The 21,986-nt window shown below is 41.2% G+C and overlaps 1 non-coding gene across 1 annotated transcript; it reads left to right on the top strand.

Annotated features, from left to right (window-relative positions):
- Positions 1-21,208: 21,208 nt before the first annotated feature.
- On the top strand, positions 21,209-21,315 carry LOC149029115 (small nucleolar RNA R71). Its single transcript, XR_016171308.1, has one exon. It is a non-coding gene; the product is annotated as a small nucleolar RNA R71 (small nucleolar RNA).
- Positions 21,316-21,986: the final 671 nt, after the last annotated feature.

Below are 21,986 nucleotides of genomic sequence, written 5' to 3'. Positions count from 1 at the left end.
CCAGTAAGGCAGTTAAATCCATAATAACATAAATGGCAGAATTTCAAAACAAACATAAATGCAATATGGTATGAGACAAACAATGAATGTATGAATCTAACTCTATGTATGCTGGTCTCTATTGGCAGACATGCTTTAAGTCATAGCACCATACTTCTTTGGGTAGGTCAATCACACAATGCCTTTTGGTAGTGGGTCTGGCATCCCTCGGGACATTCCATGGCTGGGTTTAAGTCACCGCTCTCTCACATCACCATTGGTCTAAGTATTGGCGCATGTCAGGGTTAAGCCTAGCCAAATGCAAGTCTTCTACTTAGTTATATCAAGTTAGATCCAGATACGTCCATTCCTCGCCCCTGGCGATCCTTTCCGGTATCCTTCACACTAGAGTCCTCATAGTCCCTGACTACGGACTCATCAACCCTACTGGTTATCCACATATGGTAAACGGGAAGCTCTCACGTCCCCTCACGGGTTGGTTACCGGTCTTGAGCGCCCGTGAGCCCAAGTCTATCCATATGCAACCCTACCAATAAATGGCCCCCACAATGTGATTCCTGTCCTCTCACGGGTTGGTTACCGGTCTTGAGCGCCCACAAATCCCCATTGCTACCACGGGTCGTTCGGTCTCAATACCCCTCCGATTAGGGTTTGACATAACGGGACATCCTAGCCAAACACTACTAGACAGTCCTAAATATGTCATCCAACAGTTTAGGAAGGTGTCCAGAGGGCATCTCCGGAAACATCCCATAATATTCCCGTAGTTGTCCAAGGACAGAAGTGTCAAAAGGACACCTCTCCTTCCCGAACCATACTTAATCAATCACAATCACAAATCAATCATATCATACACATTTACAGTATATAGAAAATATACCATAATAAGATTCATCTCATATACAGTTGACAAATAAAGACTTTCATAAACTAAAGAAAGCAAGTAAATAATGCTACTGTAATTGAAGTAAATACAGCAGTAATATATTCATAAAAGAATCTAATTATGGTAACAAATCCGAAAGATTCTAATATAGAAACTAAAATCACACAATCTATGCTATTATAGAAGTAACCATCCTTACCTTATATAACTTGAAGAGAATCTCCAAGGATCAAGGAGAATCTTCCCAAACTTGGCAAGAAGGTCCTAAACAAGTATATATATATATATCATATTAGGAAAGAAACCTAGAAGGAAAGATATCAAACATCCAAAACAGACCAAATCTGGAGTTGTTGTACTCATTGATCGATTGGATTGGTCTACTGTCTCAGTCGACCAACAGAGATAGTGGCCTACAAAATCAGAGTTTTAAGAATAAAGAACCAAATTTGGTGGTTCAAAAGGGTACCAAACAAGGGGGAAACTACTATGACAGTATCCTAGTATATAGAGGACTTCAAAACACTAATCAAATCAAGTCTTCAAGTTACAAATTAGGAAACAAAAGTTACCATAATTAGATTAATCATGGTTCTTGAAGAATTCATAGTAAAAATCATGGACAAGAACGATAGGATGATGGATCATTGATTGTGATAAAGAAATCATGAAAAGCATGCATAGATCTTCAAGAAAAATAGATCTAAGACTGAAGAACATGAATCTAAATAAGGAAACAAAACTTACCATAAATGTATGAGTTATGGTTTTCGAAGAAAGCATGGTATGATCAAGAAGAAAGAACTAAAGATTGACAGGTTACAACTCTTGTAAAGAAAACACAACGATTAACTACTAATATGATCAATAAAACAGATCTAAGAAGATCAGAATTTGAATCAAAAGATGAACAAAGACAAGATCATGATTCCTTCAAAAGCTTGCAATGATCATGGTTAAGATCATCGCATTAGCCATTAATCCTTAGGAAGATCATGAGGGATGAGTAGAGAGATGTTTGCAACAGAGAATGCAGCATCTTCTCTACTATGTCAGCCCAAAAAGGAAAGAAAAACAGAGATGGAGAAGAAGAAGAGAGTGTTAGACATACCTTTGATGCAAGAGGAAGAAGATTACTTGAGTTCTTGCTAGAAATCAACCAAGGATGCAAGGAAATTGATTAGAATGGAGTTCTAACTCGTTCCAAAGGCTTAGGAGGCAGAGGAGACGAACTAATCCCGAGATTGGACTTAAATAGAGCAACAAAGACCTAAATCTGGAAAACAGATCTCATTGGTCGATTGGATTGGTCTACTGGCCCAGTCGACCAATGGAGACAGCAAGGTATAGATTGCACTGTTTTGGTCATAACTTCTTCGTTTGAAGTCCGATTGATCCGAAATTCGAAAGGGAACTTCACACAAACATACTAAGACTATCTAGCATGAATTGGGCATCATCCATGGTCCAAAAATCAGTACTTTATTACTTGGGAACATGAGTTTCTAAATTGGAAACAACATGGTTCTCATAGCAAACTCACCATGGATTCAAAGGAAGAATTAGAGAGAACAAGGCTTCTCTCTAATGGAATATCAAGAACATATCAGAGGAAAGAATAACTAAATAGAAAATCAAAAGAATACTAATCCTAGAATGAGAGGAATCAAAAATAGAAACTTACTAGAATGCTTATATCAATGGTCAACATAGAAGGCTAAAATGGCTAGAAAGAAAGGGGAATTGATTCAAGGAGATGAAACACATTGGAACAGCAACAAAGGCTAAGATCAAACATGTTAAACATTAATGAGAAAAGAAGCTACAGTAGAATGATCATGCTGTCCAAAACTCAATCAAAATCAGTGAAGAATTGAGGAGATTCACCATGTGGTTTCAAGGAATGGATAGAGTGATTGGGGGTTCACTCTAAGACATAAGGAGATTAGAGAATAGGTAGTTATAGTAGTGTAACACCTTCTCCATAATCAAAACATCAAGATAGAATATAAGAAGAAGAAAAGAGAGAAGAAGGAGATAGAACACTGAAATCAAGGTCCAACTTCAAGATGTAACATTTAACTAACCTTTCTTCATCCAAAATAGATAGGGTGTCCTGGCTAGGTTTGGGCTGGATTTCACAAGATCCATGGCGGAGACAGGAAAGGAAGAAGAAGAAAACCTGAAAGATAAAATCTGAAAAGGAGTGATAAGTAAAATGGCGGATAAGTATGTTTGATATTCTCGAAGGAGGAGAGCAGAGTATGGAAGGGAGCAGGTGACAGTTGACAGATATATATAAAGAATGAAGGAAGATTTCTTGAAAAGAGGGGGAAATGCACGATGGTCCAAAATCAATGGTCATTACTTTTTGTAACCGACGCGTGGGATCAATCGGTGAACATATGAAAATTGCAGTTGAAAAGAATGAGGATGATGTGTGAGAAGGTAAGGGAACAGTATGATGGTAGTACATGGGAAAAAGATGAAATTTATGATCAAGCGGCGGTAACGTTAAGGAAGATGGAAAGTTATATTTGAAAATTCATAAAAAGCCTGACAGGAAAGTGATTTCAGCCGGCTTTAAGATAATTTGGGGGCTGAGTACAGTAATATAATGATTACGCAAGGCAATTCAAATATTATATTCAACTATTGCAGAGGACATAATTTTATAAGAGACATGGTCATAAATCGACTTTCAAGTTAATGAGGATATGGTGACTTGGCATCAAAGTTTTGAAGAAATCAAGGACTATCTAGGGAAAAGGCGTAATGATTGAGCAGAGAATACTGGATGATTTTGACGGGAAGGATTAAAACCTATTGATCAGCATCTCATGTAAGTTCAACCTGATCAGTAGGCTTGGGGGCTTATGTTGTGACTAAAGTATCCATTTCTGGTTTACACCGGTCAAACCAATCTTAGCTGGGTTCGATTGAGAGGATAAAGGAAGGATGATCAGCGACGTCCAAAGAGGAGCAATGATCCGACGGCTATGATTGAAAAAGTGTTACGAGAGGGAAAGCTAATATAAAAGGGAGGAAAGATTCGTAAGAAGGTAAGTCTCTAGAATCAACCAAACTCTAAACTCACTCTGAATGAACTCCATTAAAAGCACTTTAGAAGCTCCAGAGAGCTCTGAAGCATCAACTTCACCATACTGACTAGATCGTCGGAGACGAGACGCCGATCAAGATGATCGGCTCCGTTTCTTACTGGTATTCTATTTCTTTCAGGAGTGAGGGGTTGATTGATCGAAGAGCAAACCAAATCGAATCAGATCTGAGGAGTTCGGTGTGGAAAACTACGGTTCAAGGCGATCGGCAGAAATAGCACCAACAGGTAATTTTCGTGATATTGCCAATATCATGGGCAATATGATGCAGCAGCAAGCAGCCCAGTTCAACCAGATGTTGACCGGTTTCATGACTCTGCACAATGAGACTCGTGCAGGTGTTAATGGAAATCTTCATACTGTTGTCCCAAATGCGGGAGGTTTAGCTGGAACTCCTCATACTCGTCTGATGGAGAGTTTCCTGAAGATGCAAGTGCCCACTTTCACTGGAGTTACCAAGGACCTCTTGTTTCCTAACATGTGGCTTCGTGAGTTGGAGAAGGCTTTTCGTCATTTGCAATGTACGGAAGCTCAGAAGATTCTGTTTGCCGAACAGAAGTTGCAACATGAAGCTGACTCTTGGTGGACCTCCACTCGGCCTATTTTGGAAGGTTTGCATGCGGGTGTTGTAACTTGGGAGTTGTTCAAGGAAGCTTTCTGCATGAACTACTTCCCTGAGGCGGTAAAAGATTTCAAGGAAGCTGAGTTTATGGTTCTCACACAAGGATCTTTGTCTGTGTTGGAGTACCAACAGAAGTTTGAGGAGCTTCATTTCTTTGCTCCTGATTCTCTGAAGCTTGATCTCGCCAAAGTGAAGAAATTCTTTAAAGGACTGCGCCCTGACATTAAAGCTTACCTCACTGTGTAGCCTATAGTGAGCTATGCCCAAGTGGTGCAGAACTCGAAGAAGTTGGAAGAAACTGAGAAGGAGAATGCACGTGTGCAAAGGCCCTGGCAGCCTAGGAACCCTGGATTGGTGGATTGTAATGATCGGCGTATTGTGAGACCTACACCCTACCCCACTCCTGCTTTTCAGCCTAGGAGTGTAGGTCAGAGCTCTGGTTTTCAGCAGCACGGCCAGTTTAGATAGTATGGCGGGAATCGACAACCAGTGAATACAAATGCTAAGCCTGTGAATGCGAATCCTAGGCCATTGGTTCAGAAGCCCCCTGTTGCAGCTACTTCAGTAGGACCTAGCAATCCTAGTTGCTTCTACTGTAAGCAGCCTGGTCATTTTGCTCGTGACTGTCCGAAGAAGCCTGCTCAGCAACCTGCCCCTGTGGTGAAGAATGCTCCTGCTCCTCCCTCTGGTAGAGTGTTCAGTATCTCCAGTACTGAGCAAGATGCGAACCATGATGTGATTACAGGTACATTGTTAGTCGCTTCTATTCCTGCATTTGTTTTATTTGATACGGGTGCATCTCATTTGTTCATATCATCTGCATTTATAAAGAAGACTGACCTAATCCCTGAGAAATTGTCTACTTGTTTATTCATTAGTACACCTACTGGTCCTGTTGTGAAACTAGATAAAGGGTTAGTTAAATGTCCTATGTTGATTGGTGAGAAGAACTTGGAAGCCAATATGGTACTTCTTGAGATGAAGGACTTTGATGTTATTTTGGGAATTGACTGGTTGACAGCCCACAAAGCTGTGTTTCTTTGTTCCTCAAGGAAGATTCAGTTCCATGTTTGTGGAAGTCCGGTTTTTGAATTTTAAGGTGAGAAAAGAAGGGTTTGTAGGAAGATACTATCTCTGACTGATGCAAATCTATGCCGTAGTAGATGATGCTTCATCTGAAGGCAAGAGTAAAGTGGAGAATAGAGTTGACGAAGTCAAGATTGTCTGTGACTTTGTTGATGTCTTCCCTGAAGATCTATCGGGAGTGCCTCCGGATAGGGATGTTGAGTTTTCTATTGATCTCATCCCTGGTGCCGCTCCGGTATCTAAGGCTCCGTATAGGATGGCTCCTACTGAGCTGAAGGAATTACGAAACTAGTTGAATGAGCTCATTGATAGAGGTTTCGTACAACCTAGTGTGTCACCTTGGGGAGCTCCGGTTTTGTTCATCAAGAAGAAGGATGGTAGTATGCGTCTGTGCATCGACTATCTTGAGTTGAATAAGCTGACCATCAAGAATAGATACCCGCTGCCCAGAATTGATGATCTCTTTGATCAGTTGAAGGGTGCAGCTGTGTTCTCGAAGATTGACTTGAGATCTGAATATCACCAGTTGAAAGTGAAGCCTAATGATATCTTCAAGACAGCTTTCCGAACAAGGTACGACCATTATGAGTTCAGAGTTATGCCTTTCGGATTGACTGATGCTCCTGCTGTGTTCATGGACCTCATGAACCAAGTCTTTCACGATGTGCTCGATAAGTTTGTGATCGTCTTCATTGACGATATCCTGATTTATTCGAAGAGTGAAGAAGAGCATGCAAGGCACCTAGATTTCACCTTGCGAAGACTGCGAGAAAAGAAGCTGTATGCCAAGTTTAGCAAGTGTGATTTATGGCTCAAGAGTATAGCATTCCTTGGCCATGTGGTTTCAGTTGAAGGTATTCGTGTTGATCCTGAAAAAGTCCAAGCAGTGGCTGATTGGGAAAGACCGAAGACGGTTACGGAAATAAGAAGTTTCCTTGGATTGGCGGGTTACTATAGAAGATTTATTGACAACTTTTCTCGATTGGCTGCTCCTATGACTAAACTGACCAGGAAAGAAGAGAAATTTGTTTGGTCTGACGCTTGTGAGAAGAATTTCCAAGAGTTGAAGGATAGATTGACAACTGCCCCGGTTTTGACTATACCTGATAGTTTCGGTGGTCTAACAGTCTATACTGATGCGTTAATGATTGGTTTGGGTTGTGTACTGATGCAACATGGTAAGGTTATGAGCGGAATTTCCCCACTCACGATCTAGAACTTGCCACGGTTGTATTCGCTTTGAAGATTTGGAGACATTACCTCTACGGTGAAAAGATTGCCATTTTCACGGATCATAAAAGTTTGAAGTACTTCTTTACCCAAAAGGAGTTGAACATGAGGCAAAGAAGGTGGTTGGAACTAGTCTCTGATTATGATTGTGATATTCAGTATCACCCTGGTAAGGCAAACGTTGTTGCTGATGCTCTTAGTAGGAAGATTCAGAAGAAGACTTTGGATTTGAATACTTTGAGTCTACCCTTGTTCTCTTCTATTGAGAGTTTTGATTTGGAAGTTGTCCCTGAGAATTATGATTTTGTTCTTTCTACCATGACGGCAAGATCTAGTCTCAGAGATAAGATTGTTGCCCTGCAGAGTTTTGATCAAGAACTTAAGGACAAAATTGAGAAGATTTCTTCGAATCCTGAGTCGGACCCCGACTTTGGTATATCCATGGATGGTGCTTTATTGTTTAGAGGTAGACTGTGTGTGCCAGCAAATGAAGAAATTAAGAAGGAAATATTAAAGGAAGCACACCAGTCAATCTTTACAGTACACCCTAGAAGCACCAAGATGTACAAGGACTTGAAGGAACATTTTTTGTGGATTGGTTTGAAGGCCGATGTTGATGATTTTGTTGCCAAGTGTGAGACTTGCCAGCGTGTGAAGGCCGTTCATCAACCTCCATCTGGATTACTTCAACCCCTTCCTATTCCTAGTTGGAAGTGGGAGGATATCTCTATGGACTTCATGACTAGCTTACCTCGGACAAGTAAAGGCAATGACACTGTGTGGGTGATTGTTGATAGGTTGACCAAATCAGCCCATTTCATTCCTATGAAGATCACTCATACTCTGGATAAGCTAGCTAGGCTTTATGTGGACAATGTGGTTCGTCTACGTGGAGTGTCACATCCTCCCAGCCGGTACCCTAACTGGCATACCCGAGAGTGTGATCCACAGCCCTAAAGATCAAGTTTAGGAACGATCATATCTATTTTGCACAATAACATAATCAAAAGCAAGAACAAATCATAATGTTCAAGTAATTTATAATAAAAGTCAATAAAGGATCTCAGAAGAATCACTAGAGAATATCAGAGTGGGGAATAACAAGATACCAAATCAAAAGATAAATGTAGAGTATAGCGGAAATATACCCTACAAACACATGCGGAAGGTAGATCGAAATCCAAGTAAAGCTCTAAGCTAATACAAGTAAAGTAAAAGATAAGTCTATAAGAAACAAAAGAAATCTAATCCACATATTTAGTCAGCTCTTCTTGCTCTTCAGTCTTCATCTTCTTCACCTTGTGCTTCCTCATACGGATCGTCAAAGAAATCCGAACCTGTAGAGAAGTCTAACAACAGATTGTACAAAAAGGAATGAGTTTCGAAAGAAACTCAGTAAGGCAGTTAATCCATAACAACATAAATAACATGGAAGCAAACCATAACAAGATGCAATGCAATATGAAACAAATAATGTATGTATGCAAACCATAACAAGATGGAAGCAATATGAAACAAATAATGTATGTATGCATCTAAACTCTATGTATGCTGGTCTCTATGGTAGACATGCTTTAAGTCATAGCACCGTACTTCTTTGGAAAGGTCTCAATCACTCATCATCAGTTGGTAATGGGTCCGAGCATCCCTCATGACAAACCATGGCAGGGGGTTAAGTCAACACACTCTCTCACAACCATTTGGCATAAGTACCGGCGCATGTCAGGGAAAAGCCTAGCCCAATGCAAGTCATCTACTCAGTTACATCAACTCAGGTCCAGATACTTCCATTCCTCGCCCCGAGCGATCCTTTCCGGTATCCTTTCCACTAGAGTCCTAATAGTCCCGGACTACGGACTCATCAACCCTATTGGTTATCCACATATGGTAAACGGGAAGCTCTCATGTCCTCTCACGGGTTGGTTACCGGTCTTAAGCGCCCATGAGCCCAAGTCTAGCCATATGCAACCCTCCAATAAATGGCCTCTTTCGAGTATCCACAATGTGATCCATGTCCTCTCACGGATTGGTTACCGGTCTTGAGCGCCCACGAATCCCCATTGCTACCATGGGTCGTTTGGTCTCAATGCCCTTCCGAATCGGGTATGATATAACGGGGACATCCTAGCCAAACACTGCTAGACAACCCTAGGTATGACAATCAATAATTCAGGAAAGCGTCGATGGGCAACCCCGGAAACATCCCATACTATTTCCGATAATGTCCAAGGACAGAAGTGTCAAAAGGACACCTCCCAATCCCAAAACCTAATCAAACACATTCAGATCAGTCATGACATACACAATCAACAGTTCATCATATAAAAGAGAATGTAAGGTCATGATCAAATCATTTAAACAATATAGTAATAAGCAATTCATATAAGTTAAAATAATAAAAGAAACATAAACAAATGCTACTGTTCTCACAGTAGAAATCAGAAATATAAAGTATAACAACAGTAGGTAAACTCATAGTTTCATAAGGTAGAAACCAGAGAGCATGCGATCTATGTAATTAAGGAAATAATTGTCCTTACCTTCTAACTCGTATAGGAACTTAGTAAATCAAGTAAGACCTTGACTAAACCTGAGAAGAAAGTCTTAAACAAGTGTACACAACATATTAGGAAAGGCATATAGAAGGAAAGATATCAAAACAATCAAAACAGACCAAGAATGAGGTTGATGTCCTCATTGGTCGATTAATTGGTCAATTGGTTCAATCGACCAATGAGTCGACCAATCGAGTCAGTACGGAATTGCAGAATTTAGATTGGTCATAACTTCTTCGTTTGAAGTCGGATTGATCCGAAATTCGAAGGGGAACTTCCTAGAATGTATTAGAATCATATGGGAAGATAAAATCATCAAGTCATGGTCAAAATATGGGTTCTTGATTTTACCCAAGAAACTAGGGTTTCAACCTTATGGTTCCCATAATAAGGTTATGATCACGGAAAGAGAGGGAATGATTGTTATCAGAAAATAACAAGAAATCATAGGAAATCTAGTTTAGGTTAACATAAATATTACCCATGAGGTTTCCCTCACATGGGAGGTTACAAAAGGTTTCCAGAAAGATCATACAAGGGTTAGGGTTTCAAGAATTCAACTGGCTGGGGTTGAGATCATGATGATGATCATAGATCTTAAGGAACAAGATGAGATCATGGAGTGGATGGTTGCAAGAGTGCAGCATCTTCTTCCTGATCTCAACTAAGAACAAAATTAAAGAAAGAAAATCAAAGATAGAAGAAAGAGTGAGTATACACATACCTTTGCTGCAGGAGGATGAAGATTTCTTCAAGTCTTGTGAGAGATCACCAAGGAATACAAGGGAATTGATTAGATTAGGGTTCTAACTCATTCCAGAGGCTTAGGAGGCAGATGAGGCGGAGTATTCCTGAGATTAGACTTAAATAGAGGAGATAGGACCAAATTGGTAAATTCAGAACCAATTGGTCGATTGATTGGTCAATTGGTCCAATCGACCAATGAGTCAACCAATCAGGACAGCAAGGTTCAAACAGGGATTCGGAGGGCTATACAAGGCCAAATTGAGTGAGGTTTTCTTCTTCGAGTCAATCAAGAAGTCTAGTTTCTAGAAATACTTTCAGATCAAGAATGGGAGTTCATTAGGTCCACCAACTAAACTCATCTTCTTCAATGCGCAAGCAGGATTTGCCAGACATAGTTCAGCAACTTCAGACAGGGATTTGGAGGGTTATATGGGGTCAAATTGAGTGGGGTTTTCTCCTACAAGTCCATTAAGAAGTCTAGTTTTGGAAAATATATTCAGATTGGGCATAGGAGTTCATTAGGTGTTTCAACTAATTCACCCCTCTTCGGTGCGCAGATTCAAAACTAACACTGACAATGCTCTCAAGTGAGGGGCATCATCGACAATGTCCATGGGCTTGGGTTTTGACACCAAATCATCAACCAAAAGGGTCTACAAGCAATAATTTAAGATCAAATCAAGGTCCAACTTTACGGTGTAACATTTAAACTAACCCTTCTTTACCCAAAACAGATAGGGTGCCCTGGCTAGGTTTGGGCTGGATTTCACACGGAGTGCCAATGAGTATTGTTTCTGATCGTGATCCTAGGTTTACCTCAGTTTTGGAACAGTTTGCAGAAGGCCTTGGGAACCCAATTGAATTTGAGTACAGCTCATCACCCACAGTCGGATGGACAATCTGAGCGAACAATTCAAACCTTGGAAGACATGCTCAGATCTTGTGTGGTGGATATGGGTGGAAATTGGGATGAACACTTAGCTTTGGTTGAGTTTGCCTATAACAACAATTATCAAGCAACGATAGGCATGGCTCCATTGAAGGCTTTGTATGGTAATACTTGTAGGACACCATTGTACTGGACTGAGACAGGTGAAAGAAAAGTCTTAGGTCCCGAGATGATTGAAGCTACGAGTGCGATGGTTGATATGATCAGAGAAAGGATTAAGTCTGCTCAGTCAAGACAGAAATCTTATGCTGATAAGAGAAGGACTGATCTAGAATTTTAGGTTGGAGAGAAAGTTTTCTTGAAGGTTTCACCAATGAAGGGTGTGATGAGATTCAATGTTAAAGGAAAGCTTAGCCCTCGTTTCATTGGACCTTTTGAGATTTTGGAGAAGGTGGGACCTATTGCTTATCAATTAGCATTACCTCCACCTCTTGCTGGAGTTCATAATGTATTTCATATTTCCATGCTTCGGAAGTACATAGATAACCCAGAACACATTTTACAGCAAGCACCTGAAGGACTTAGTGCTGATCTTACCTATGATGAAGAGACAACCGAAATCCTGGATAAGAAGGACAAGCAACTAGGGAATCGCACCATTCCTTTGGTGAAGATTCGGTGGAAGAACCATACCCCTGAAGAAGCTTCTTGGGAGAATGAAGAAGATATGAAGGAGAAGTTTCCTCACCTCTTTGGAAGCACAAGTATGCTTTCAATTTCGGGGACAAAATTTCTTTAAGGGGGGGAGAATGTGAAACCCAGCCCTAACCTTGACCCGGAAACCCTGTTTTTTGTAGGTCCGACAACCCGAAGTAAGGTAAGAAGTCAGCTTTGGGCCATTTCAGTAGAAGACTTGGTGGCTGGATTGAATTCCATGAGTGTTGATGTCAGTGTTCCATTTATGGAACTGCATCCTGTTGAAGATCGGATTAGTTGATGGACTTGGAGTGCTCTCTATATTGGTTCGAAGGCTTTTCTACCTACTAGGTAAGTCACTTTAGGTGTGTGCAAAACCCCGTTATGTTTGGACTTGATCTGAGCCTTCAAATCCACTGTTTGAACTTGCTGTCCTGATTGGTCAACTCATTGGTCGACTGGACCAGTCGACCAATCCAATCGACCAATTGGTTCTATTTTTGCTAATTAGGTTGTGGCTACTCTATTTAAGTCTAATCTTGGGATTACTCCGCCTCATCTGCCTCCTAAGCCTCTGGAACGAGTTAGAACTCCATTCTAATCAATTTCCTTGCATCCTTGGTTGATATCTCGCAAGAACTCAAGTAAATTCCTTCCTCCTGCAACAAAGGTATGTCTACGCTCTCTTTTCTTTTACATCTCTGAATTTTTTTTCTTTATTATTGTTCTTGATTGAGATCAGGAAGGAGATGTTGCATTCTTGCAACCATCTATTCCATGATCTCATTCTATTCTTTGAGATCTATGATCATCGTCATGATCTCAACCCTAGCCGAATATTTTCTTGAAACCCCAACCCTTGTATGATCTTTCTGGAAACCTTTGGTAACCTCCCATGTGAGGGAAACCTCATGGGTAATATTTATGTTAATCTAAATTTGATCTTTCTATGGTTTTCTTGTTGTTATTGGCCAATCATTATTCCCTTTCATCCTGTGATCTCAACCTTTCCATGGGAGCCATAAAGGTTGAAACCCTAGTTTCTTGGGTCAAATCAAGAACCCATATTTTGACCATGACTTGATGATTTTATCTTCCCATATGATTCTAATACATCCTAGGAAGTTCCCCTTCGAATTTCGGATCAATCCGACTTCAAACGAAGAAGTTATGACCAATCTAAATTCTGCAATTCCGTACTGACTCGATTGGTCGACTGCTTGGTCAACTGGGTCAGTAGACCAAGGCACTCGACCAATGAAGGCAGTAGCTTCAATTTTCGCTCTGTTTGATTCGTTTGCTCTTTGATCTTTTAGGCATCTTTCCTAATGTTGTATCTATGCTTGTTAGGGGTTTATTTGCCAAGTTTGGTGTCTCTCTCTTTGATCTTTGGATCATCTTCGGCGATAATCAAGGTAAGGACAGTTATTCCTTAATTACATAGATCGCATAATCTCTGGTTTCTACCTTATGAAATTATGAGTTTGTTTACTGTTCTTATATTTTATACTTCTGATGTACTACTGTAACTACAGTAGCACTTCACTTATGTTTTCTTTTTATTATTTAAGCTTATATGAATTGCTTATTACTATATTGTTTAACAATTAGCTTATGCTTTTACATTCTCTTTTATATGATGAATTGTTGGTTGTGTATGACATGACTGATCTGAGAATGTGTTTGACTAGGTATGGTTTGAGATTGAGAGGTGTCCTTTTGACACTTCTGTCCTTGGACATTATCGGAAATAGTATGGGATGTTTCCGGGGTTGCCCATTGACGCTTTCCCGAATCATTGGTTGTCATACCTAGGGCTGTCTAGCAGTGTTTGGCTAGGATGTCCCCGTTATATCAGACCCAAATCGGAAGGGTATTGAGACCGAACGACCCGTGGTAGCAGTGTGATTCACGGGCGCTTAAGACCGGTAACCAACCCGTGAGAGGACGGGAATCATATTGTGGGCTATTTATTGGAGGGTTGCATATGGCTAGACTTGGGCTCATGGGCACTTAAGACCGGTAACCAACCCGTGAGAGGACATGAGAGATTCCCGTTTACCATATGTGGATAACCAATAGGGTTGATAAGTCCGTAGTCCGGGACTATTAGGACTCTAGTGGAAAGGATACCAGAAAGAATCGCCCGGGGCGAAGAATGGAGGTATCTTGACCTGAGTTGATGTAACTGAGTAGATAACTTGCATTGGGCTAGGCTTTACCCTGACATGCGCCAGTACTTAGACCAAATGGTGATGTGAGAGAGAGGTGACTTAACCCCCAGCCATGGATTGTCCCAAGGGATGCCAGACCCACTACCAACAGGAGCCGAGTGACTGACCTACCCAAAGAAGTATGGTGCTATGACTTAAAGCATGTCTGCCAATAGAGACCAGCATACATAGAGTTTAGATGCATACATACATTATCTGTTTCATATTGCATTGCATCTTGTTATGTTCTGCCACATGTTATTTATGTTGTTATGGATTAACTACCTTACTGAGTTTCTTCGAAACTCATTCCTTTTTGTACAATCTCTTGTTAGACTATTCTATCGGTACTGACTACTATGAAGAACAGTACGATGAAGCGTATTACACGCAAGGTGTTGGCGACAATCAAGATTACTCTGATGATCCCTCAGGCGATCACATTTCGTACTACGATTAGAGGCAACGTGGAATTGAAACATCTCTGTTGGATTGATAAGTCCACTATTTTGAAGATGTCATCTATAGGATAGAAGACTCTTAGTTTAGTTATCTTTCTTATTTCTTTTGTTTCAGTTGTTATTCCTTTTAGACTTAAACTACGTTTCGCTGTATTTGTGGAGGGAGTTTCCGCTTCTCTCTACTTCTTTTGATATCTTCGGATATCTGGTATCATTTTCCGCACTCTGATTATATTGTTTATTCATTTCTTGATTTGAATATTTGTTTATAATATTTAAACTCTGATTATTTCCTGTTTATGATTATGTTATTGTATATGTGGGAGGATGATTTCCTCGATACTTGATCTTCGGGGCTGTGGATCACACTCCCGGGTATGCCAGTTAGGGTACCGGCTGGGGGGATGTGACAGGCATCATCAGTACAAGCAACGACGGAGGGAGCCACGTCCTCCTTTGAAGACCGAACGGTCTCTTCAGGCAGAGGGAGCGTAGGAGAAACATCAGCAGAAACTGTGGGAATCTGATTTGAAGATTCACCAACAGCAGACTCCTCACGTTTAGAAGATTCACCAGTGGCAATCACCTCAGAAGGAGCAACCATCGTCGTTACTGGGGCAGTTTTCTTACAGGAATTTGCCCTAATAAAGTCCAAGTTAATTCTGGGAGGCACTGCAAATACAAAAAAGCAGTGTTAGTACGAGAATCCTACAACATACAGAAAAAACCCTAGATCTTTGTTGAACATGAACCATTCAGAATTTTCGTTAAGTATACCCCAAGTATGAATACTGTGGAAATTACTCAAGGAGAAGAAGAGATTCGTGACATGGACAGAGTAGAAGACTTACTGGTTTAGATTCTGATCGAAGATATTGTTGGAGGACAAGAGTACAAATACAGAAAAGGAAGACGGAATGTCTTTTTGCAAATCTATCAGATAGAAATAACTTGCAGATAGCAAGAGGTATCCTTAAAGGAGTTTAAATAGCCTCAAAGAGAGATGCAATGGTTGAAAGCCCAAGATAATTAAGGGACAGGATGGAAGGAACGCTTTGAATTCCTGAATATGCAGGATCAACAGTCAAGGGATAACAACACTTAAAATTTGATACTTGAACGCTGAACTAGGTTTCCACATGGAACGGTATGCACTTGATACGAGGATACTGCCAAATACCAACCGTCGCACCAGCATTAAATAATAGAAGGAGACGTTTGGACTTCGTCATATATAAAGGAGCCATTGGGAGATAAAGGTTCAGATGGCACAACAAGCTCAGAGGCCGAACATGCCTCTCCCGAACGCATCTTCATGATTCCCAAACGTTATCTCCCGTTAAGGTACAAGTTAATCTAAGTGATAACTTATATCATTCACATATTGTTCTTAAGACAATTTTTTGGATATGAGATGAGGAAGTATTAAGGCAATCATTGGAAGAGTTCGAGAAAAAGAAGATTGATTTCCATTTCATTAAAATTGTGAAGGGCCAACCCTTACAAAAGAAAAAAGAAAATAAAGAGATGGTTTCCTATGATTCTTCCTCATTGTCGACCGAAGGGTCTTTATCAGGATCTTTCTCCGAAGTAGGCTGTTGAGGTTCTTTGGGAAGAGGCGGCGAGTCAGCAAGATACTCCTCGATATTCAGGTCCGCTGGAATAGGATCCTCCTCTTCCAAAACCCAGTCAGGAAAGACAACTTAAACTTCCCCAAGATTTCCTTGTGGCACACCTCTCGAAAGGGAGTCGTGTCGAAGGAAGGATTAGATTCAAGGATCTTTTCCCAAACGTCATTTTGTGCTGCTTGGTAAGCTTGAAGGTTGAAGGAGCCCAACAGTTTAGTGAAGGGGACCTTGTTCAAATACTTCCGAATGCAGTCCCTCCGAAGATCTGGTCTAATATGTTCGGGCTTGCTAGGAACTACCATTTTCAACAGGCGCTCATTATCCAAGGACTTAAACTCGAGGCTCTCACCAAAAGTAATAGCCTCATTTTTATGTTTCTTGGCCTCACGTTCGGCAGCATTAGCACGAGCAATTGACGAGTCAAGTTCCTTCTTCAAGGAATTCATCTCCTCATCGTGCTTCTTCTTCAACTCTTCGGCTGCTTTCTTCAGCCGGTCCACCTCAGAATTGGCCTTCGCCAAATTCTCTTCACAGGTCTACAGCAAGGAGCCATTACGACCAACTCGGCTCAATGCCTCCATGTGTTGATAAAAGCTCAACACAACATCCCTGGAAGGACGGGAAGATTATCAGAAAATCTCATGAGAGATTACAAAACAATTAGCAAAAGATCAAGAAAAATAATACCTTGTGGAATGACAAATGAGAACGTCATCCTCCAGGGCTTCAAAGGCTTGACGATCGGCAGGCAAAAGACCGAGAGAGCTCCATTCAGCAGCCTTCTCAGGATCCTGTCTTGCCCGATCTGTCCGCGTCAGCGTCCATTGAGGCATGAAGATCTCCTCAGAGTCTTTATTCTTTTTGGACTTCTTCAGGGCGGAAGCATTAGCTGAGTCATGCTTCCTTTTAGTTTGAATGGGAGAGGGGAGGTCTACCTCCTCCACCATTGGTTTTTTCCCTCTCCCCAAAGCCTCAACCACTGGCTTCAGTTCCTGATACCCTTGTAGGAAGGGTCTAGAGGTGGTGCAGAAGCTACCTGTTCTGCAGTCAAGGCTCGAGGAGACCGTTGTTCAGCAGTCACAACAGCCCTGGCAGCCTTTACCTGAAGACTTTCGGGATTCATTCTTGGAGGCACTGCAAAGAAAGACGAAAGTCAGAGTTGAAAGAATTCACAGTATTTTCAGGAAAGTGATACGTGGCAGTTAGAAAGCTCACGTTGAGCCAACCCCCAATACTAAAGGATGGTGTTGTATTTCATCTCATATCCATGTATCTCTTAATACCATGGAATTGACTTGATCTTCCCGACGGCCGTTTTGTCTTCTTTGGATAATGGAAGGACCCGGTTACCCTCAGAGTATGAAGTGTACTGCTTCCAGACGGTCGGGAAGTTAAGATCTGATTGAGGCGCTCGGCAGAAAAAATAATGCTTGCGCCATCCTTTATGATTGGAAGGGCAAGTTCCTTTGGCAGGAATGCTACCCGTCCAGTCAAGCTCCATTTTATTGTGCTTAGAAAGCACAACCCAACCGGGAGGATGGGAAATAGAAAGAACATGAAAATGTACAAAAAGAGGAAGAGAAGGTGTGATGCCAAGTTCAAAGCATAAACCCAAGAAGCCGACGATGAGACACCAGCTATTGGGAAGAAACATTCTGGGACAAATGTCCAAATGATTCAAAATGGCTGCAAACAAAGGATTGAAGAAGGGAAAGCAAACCCTGCTTTCCAGTGTATCAATGTACAGGGAAAATTCGCCCGGAAGGGTCGAATCGACTCTCTCATCAGAATTGGGAGCCCTAAGATGGTACGAGGAAAGAAAGTCAAAACCTAGGACGGCTAAAGGGAGATTTTCCTCATTATAGGAGGAAGCAACAGAATCAGGTCCATCGGCGGATTTGGTAGGTTGTCTTGACTGCCCAGAAGATTCGGCAGTCACCTTAGGAGTCACAGATGGTTCAAACTCAGGAAGGGCAGAAGAAGTCTCAGCTTTTTCTTCTACTCTTCTCTGTTGGCTGACTTCTGCGAAGTCACGCCAGAGGGCAGTTAGGGTTTTCTTATCACTATCCGACTGCCTAGAGGAGACAGTAACAAAGGCCTCATCACCACTATCGCCTTTACCGGCGCTAGGCATAGGGGAAGTCTCAGAAGAAACCCTACTATCTTCCATTACTGAAAGGTCTGATTGTGGTTTCTAGAGAAAAAGAAACCTGGAGACGAAAGCAAACTTTGAAAGGGAGTCAGTAAACTTACTGAATCACTGAGGCAGAAAGCTCGAGAACGGGAGGATCGTGAAGGCGCGAAGAAGATGACGAGGTTTCAAAATCCCAGACAAAGAGAATGAAACCTACGGAGACAACGAACGGCTTTTAAGCACCCGCATGAGTGTTCGAGGACGTGTACGATCGAGATGAATTCGGCATCAACGATCGAGATTTGAAGATGGTTAAAAAAATGTTTGAACTCATGAATCCAAAGCAGGCGTTCAGAAATTGTCGTTTTTGATTGCGTGAGCAACGATAGTTTCCGCTACAAAAGGACGCATGGCGTCACCCTCACAATGCTCGAGGAAAAAGCGACACAACCGTATTAAATGTGAAATGACATTTAATGGGTTGAGGATTATGCAAGACTATTGTTCGATGAAGAACCTAGTTAAAAACCAAGCCCTCGGGATCGACCGAACGCTTGGTCTAGGCGGCTCGTGATATGGGTAAAATATGATCCAACTTGGTTCATTCTTGGTTCGACCCTCGACTCCGGTCGGGACGAAAGGAATCGACTCGCTTCCAAGCGAGCCGGGTCCATGAGACAGTTTGCTGAGGGAGAAAAGTTACTCGGTCACAAGCACGCCCTAATCCGATACTTTCGGAGTAGGTTAATCAACCTGATGACGGCTAGCAGAATTCGGCGGCTGTCAATCATCGCTATCATATGGATAACCATCAGATAACAGTCGGGTTATCCTAGGAGTCATCTACTAGTCCAAACTAGTAGAAGTCTATTACTCAACAGATCTATCAGTTAAGATCCAACGACTATTCGAAGAAGGCTCAAATACATTCAACGAAGAAGATTCGAAGGTACACTCTATATAAGACATCACCTACCCACAAGGTAGAGGATGGACGAAAACACTCAGATGCTTACTATCTGAATCGTATTCTTGTTATTCATTCCTTAGCTTCTGTACTCAAGCAGAGCCGTTTGTGATTAAGTTCATCAACTGACTTAGCCTTCGGAGGTGGACTCCCGATCCCAGCGGTCAGGCCACATCTAACACTTTATTTTGCAGGTCATTCTCAAGAGATCTAAGGGCTGAGCAGATTTTGGATGCATCAGGATGCATTGAAGACGTTGACTTCTTATTTTCAAATGATATATCTATGACACCCGATCTACAATTGATGCAAGCATTCGCAGTGGCTAAAAAGGGTCGTCCAAGAATGACTGGTGGTAACTTATTGGTAGTTGGATTATCCATATCTAGGATCAAAAAATCTACAGGAAAATATAGATCATCAACCTTTACCAAAATGTTTTCAAGTAGCCCACGAGGTCGTTTGATTGAGCGGTCTGCTAATTGTAGTATCACATCAATGGATTTCAAATCTCCTAGGCCAAACCTATCATAAATTGAACTGGGTAAAATATTCACACTGGCTCCAAAATCAAGCAATGCTTTGCTTAAGGATAGATCTCCAATGACATATGAAATTAAAGGTGTACCTGGATCTTTAAGTTTAGGGGGCAGTTGGTTTGAAATTATAGAGCTAACTTGTTTAGTTAGGTGCACAGTTTTAAGAGTCTGAGTTCTCAACTTACGCTTTTGGGTGCATACATCTTTTAAGAATTTAGCATAAGTTGGGACTTGTTTGATAGCATCCAATAGTGGGAGATTGATATGAACTTGTTGGAATAAATCAATCATTTCTTGCATCTTAGCATTCTTTCTAGGATCTGGAATTGAGGACTCAAGAGCTTCAAGGAAGGGGGCTATGGGAGTGTAAGATTTAGGAGTAGGACCATCTACAATCGGAATGTGCAAGCCCTTACGAGGAAATTGATGGGTAATACTCATAGGTGGTGTCTCTTTACTAGGCTTGTGTGCATCATCACCAGTCTCATGGGTCAAATCAACCTCTTCTCGACTCTATCGATGGGCAATGGCTTAGGAATGGACAAAGGTGAATAATATTCCTTCCCACTACGTGTCACAACAGAAACTGGTTGGACTTGTTCTTTCCCAGACCCAATTTGATGATTAGGGTTACCTATTGGTTGACTAGGTAATTGGCTAGCCTCCCTCCTACTAATGGCATCAGCTAGTTGACCAAGTTGGGTTTCTAATTTGTTAATAGACTGAGAATGAGAATGTAACAATTGAATATTTTGCTCTAGTCCACTAAGTGCCTTTAGTACCTTATCTTCAAATGATGAATTCTGTAAGGGTTGCGGAGCTGATGGTTACTCATTCCTATAGGCATTTTGTTGCATATTAGATGGAGGTGGCCTATAAGGTATTTGATAAGAGGGATTGGGCATTGGTTTTTCCATGAAAAATTAGGGTGGTCTCTCCATCCTAGGTTGTAGGTATTGGAAATTGGGTCATTGCTCAGTTTAGAAACTCTTTGGACCAAATGTGCATGCTCTTGAACGAACTCAGGGTGTTGAATAGCCAAATAGCAATCAGTGACATTGTGGGAAAGGCTAGAACATAAAGCACATGCTTCAGTCTGATTAGGTGGAGAGAGACCTAAAGGAGATGGATATGTGGTTTGTTGTCCTAATGACAAGAGATAGTCTAATTTCCTAGATAGCAAGTCAACCTTAGTGTTCATTTCAACAGTAGGATTGATCTCATAGAGACCGCTCCTCGTTGGATGCCCAATGGGTGAAATCTCAGTCCTAGTTGCTGAAGCATGGTATTGAAAATTTTCACTAAGGGTCTCAAAAAGTTCCCATGCCTCTTTCTCATTCTTGTGCATGAAAATCCCACCACAAGAAGAATCAACCATTTTCCTATGTCGGTCTCTAAGGCCATCATAAAAGCATTGAACCAATTGCCATTTAGGAATAGCATGGTGGGGGCACTTTCGAAGTAATTCTTTTAGTCTTTCCCATGCCTCATGAAATTGTTCTCCTTCTTATTGGGAGAAACTTGTTATTCCTCTCCTAATGCTATTGGTACGACCAATGGGGAAGAACTTTTTAAGGAACTCCTGTTGCATTTCTGCCCAAGCGGAAATTTTAACATTGTCCAAAAAATGAAGCCAATGCTTAGCTTTATCTTTAAGGGAGAGTGGGAAAAGAAGTAACCTTAAAGCATCAACTGAGAGGTTTTGAATTTTAATCGTGGAGGACACCTCTAAAAACTCATCTAAGTGTTTATAAGGCTCTTCATTGGCAAGTCTGTAAAAAGATGGTAGCATTTGAATCACACTAGATTTGATCTCATATTGAGCCGCCTCTATGTCAGGCAACTTAATACAAGAAACTAGAGTATATATCGTAGGAATGAAATGCTCACTCAAGGGTCGCATTGGAGGCTCATAGTTTGCCATGGTACTTTGCTTTCTAAGGTTGGCCAAAGTCTCTTCTAACTCTAAGTCAAGTGGGGTCAACTCAGGGTTTAGAGATCAACGACCATGCATACACATGGAAAACAAGCTAAATAAATAAAATTAGAAGAAAATAACTATACGAAAAGAGAGAGTTTAGGACACCTGAAGCGCCATCCATGTGATCTTTCGAACAAAAGTTACACATGTGGGATCTGAGGGATGGGGATTTTTTTAAAAATTTACCTAAACAACCCAATCTAATGTAAAAACTACAATTGAAATGACCTAAA

The sequence above is a fragment of the Hakea prostrata genome, chromosome 1 (assembly GCF_041222555.1).
Source record: "Hakea prostrata isolate BN-2017 chromosome 1, UWA_Hpros_2, whole genome shotgun sequence".
Lineage (NCBI taxonomy): Eukaryota > Viridiplantae > Streptophyta > Magnoliopsida > Proteales > Proteaceae > Hakea > Hakea prostrata.
Note: the sequence above shows the minus strand (reverse complement) of the source record. Positions and strands in the feature narration are given on the sequence as shown.